Below are 2,964 nucleotides of genomic sequence, written 5' to 3'. Positions count from 1 at the left end.
AGGGGAAACTGAAGTCTTATTTAATTTTTACATGGCTTATTAAATGGTTTTTACTATTATCTCTAAACATTTTCCTAACTAATGCTTAATTCAATTCATTAAATCAGAGTATAATGTTTATGAATCTAAAAAGTATTAAGTATGTATAAAAGAAAATATGAGTGAATGCGGAAAACAAAACAATTACATACAGGAGATCAAAATAAAGCCGTTTCTAGAAAATGACTCAATGTAAATCAAATTTATGACAAAATATATAATATATATCATATACTATATATATGATATAAATAATATTGGAATTGAAACAGGAGATATTGGAAAAGTATTAGGTAAGCAATAAAAAATACAAAAACAAAAACAATATAAAATACAAAAACAATTACCCAGAAAAATATCAATCACCACTAAGCATTGGTAAATCAGGATATCCTCTCAGCCTCCACTGACATCACTACAGGGGGAAGTGGGAGTTTCCTCATTACTATGAGTGAAAGTCTAGATTCTTCACTAAGCCTTCTGTGTGTGTGTGTGTGTGTGTGTGTTAATTGTAAACATTTTTCTGTATTTCTAGGCTGCTGCTTATGATTCTTATATGATTCTACAAACATTTCTTGAAACTTCTTTTGGTGCCAATTATAGCTCCTAGTTGTGGTCTTTCAAACAGTCAGAAATATATAGGAGGCAAAAAGAAAACACAACAGAAGCACCATTATGTTTTCCTCACATTGCAGGGTTTCTAGTCAATCTGCTTTCTTCTTCTTGCCCTTAACAGTCTCTTCTTATTTGTTTTGTATATAACATCCCGGGTTTTTAGCTTTACTTGGTCAGAGAGATAGAAATAATGCAACTACTCCATATTTTCCAGAACCAGAAGAGGTATTAGATTTTTGATTACCTACCATGTTGTGATGTTATTGTCTAAAAAGTCATTTCCTCGTTGATTCATCATTCACTGACTTATTAAAATAACTCATAGTAAGAAAGCTGGGTGACAGCAAAGACAAATAAGAAATAAAGTTCCAAATATCTTTTTGGAGAACTTTTATTGGTCACCAACTTTATTTTAGTCTTCAAGATTCTTAGCACAGCACAACTATTTATCTAATGTCCTTGTTGCTTGCAGTATCCTCAGATGTCTTTATCATAATGTTCCCTTCTCAGAGGCTTAATGGATGGGATCTGTTTTTGTTCTAAAGCTCTTTGGAAATATCCGGTGAGAAGTTAGGGATTTGGCAACTGGACCATTTACCAATCTAGTTTTAGCCTGCAGATTAAATCAGTTTAATTGTGGCTTAAGCCTGATCATAAAAGTGAAAAGAAAGACAATGTCATATCTGTTTCGAAATCTACTCCTGAATGCTTTGTGGTTTGTTAACTTATTCCAGAAGTTTCCAGTAGGTTCATTTTTTCTTACCTACAGGATTGAATTAGAGTTCAACCTATTTTTATAGAAAGTGACTCTGGATAAAGCTTTCAAAAGATGTTGTCCAACATTCAAATTTTTCAAATCTGCCTGATGTTCTATGTGATTTTTTTTGTCTTATAAATCACCCTCAGAATATTCCCACCCTATCTTTGTACACCTTTAAAAAAAAAAAAACCTGAGATTGCTATTAGGATATGAACCAATTGTTATAGATACAGAAGTGTTGAATTATACATTTTCTGAATTTTAAAAATTCTCAGATAATAGTTCTCAGCAGAGAATGAGGCCAGGGCTTAAAATCAACCATAAGGATCTTCCCTGTTTCAAAGAGAGATTAATTTTAAGTAATTAAGCTGTGGAAGTTTCTGATCTGAGAAAATGAAAAGAAAATAGGTTATTAAGAGGGTTATGAAATGTTAGCCACTAATAAAGGCCATTGTGTTCAAGTTGTGACTTGGGTAGTGTAGGAGATAGAGAACTTTGTATATTTATAATTTCATAACATATATTTCATTGAAACAATCTGGAATCTGAATTTTTTAAAGAATTTTCACATAAAAATGCAGATCATTGGATGTTTGGGATTTTACACCCCTTCTCCTTCCTTATAATTAGTTCTCAAAAGAAAAAGTCATTCATATTGAAAGATTTCCAAAGGGGCATTTAATTCTCAATTATCTTTGTTGATATGATACCATTTTTAAAGCTAAGTGCAAAAACTAGAGCCACAGTTTGAGTATGCTTAACAAGCAGTAATCTGGCTCTTCTTGTTCTCCATCATGGCACAAGATCAAGGTGGAAAGGAGAACTCCATATGGGAACTTCCCAGCCACAAGCTCTGCCTCAGCCATCTCTGGGGTGAGAGAGAGTGGAGACAGACTGACTCTGGTACCCAAGGTGCTGGGACAGCTCACAGGTCAGACCCCTGTGTTCTCCAAAGCCAGATACAGCATCAGATCCTTTGACATCAACAAAATTAAAAGTTTGTTTTTCACTGCATATTCCATGGGGTCAAGGCAGAGGAAATCCTGGAGAAAGGTCTAAAGGTGCCTATGTTTGAATGAACAGAAACAACTTCTACAATAATAGAATCTTTCATTTGAAGATCAGGAACACATCAATCTGCAGATCAAATATGACCCAAACAAACATTGGTATCTTCAGCCTGGATTTCTGTGTGATTCTGAGTAGGCCAGATTTCACCATCACAGACAAAAAGCACTGGACAGGCTGCATTGTGTCCAAACACAGAAACAGAATCAGCAGGGAGGAGGCCATGCACTGGTTCCTGCAGAAGCATGACAGGATCATGTTTTGTGGAAAATATATTACTATTTCTACCAAAATGATCAATAAAAAGTTTTCAGTGAAATGTTAAAAAAAAAAAAAAGTACCATTCTGACACAGAGTGTACACAATTTTGAAGATAGACCTATGAGGGTCTAGAAATTGTTCATTGACTATATTGTTGGTGTATCTTAATTCTCAGACCTCTAACTGAATATGGCTTGCTTCCTCTACTTCAGACCTGACGA

General features: G+C 34.2%; 1 pseudogene; it reads left to right on the top strand.

The window, feature by feature from the left end:
• The first annotated feature begins 2,208 nt into the window (after positions 1 to 2,208).
• LOC111149683 lies at positions 2,209 to 2,750 on the top strand (annotated as a pseudogene).
• The last annotated feature ends 214 nt before the right edge of the window (positions 2,751 to 2,964 follow it).

The sequence above is a fragment of the Enhydra lutris genome, unplaced genomic scaffold (genome assembly GCF_002288905.1).
Source record: "Enhydra lutris kenyoni isolate GAN:26980312 unplaced genomic scaffold, ASM228890v2 scaffoldscaffold2, whole genome shotgun sequence".
Lineage (NCBI taxonomy): Eukaryota > Metazoa > Chordata > Mammalia > Carnivora > Mustelidae > Enhydra > Enhydra lutris.
Note: the sequence above shows the minus strand (reverse complement) of the source record. Positions and strands in the feature narration are given on the sequence as shown.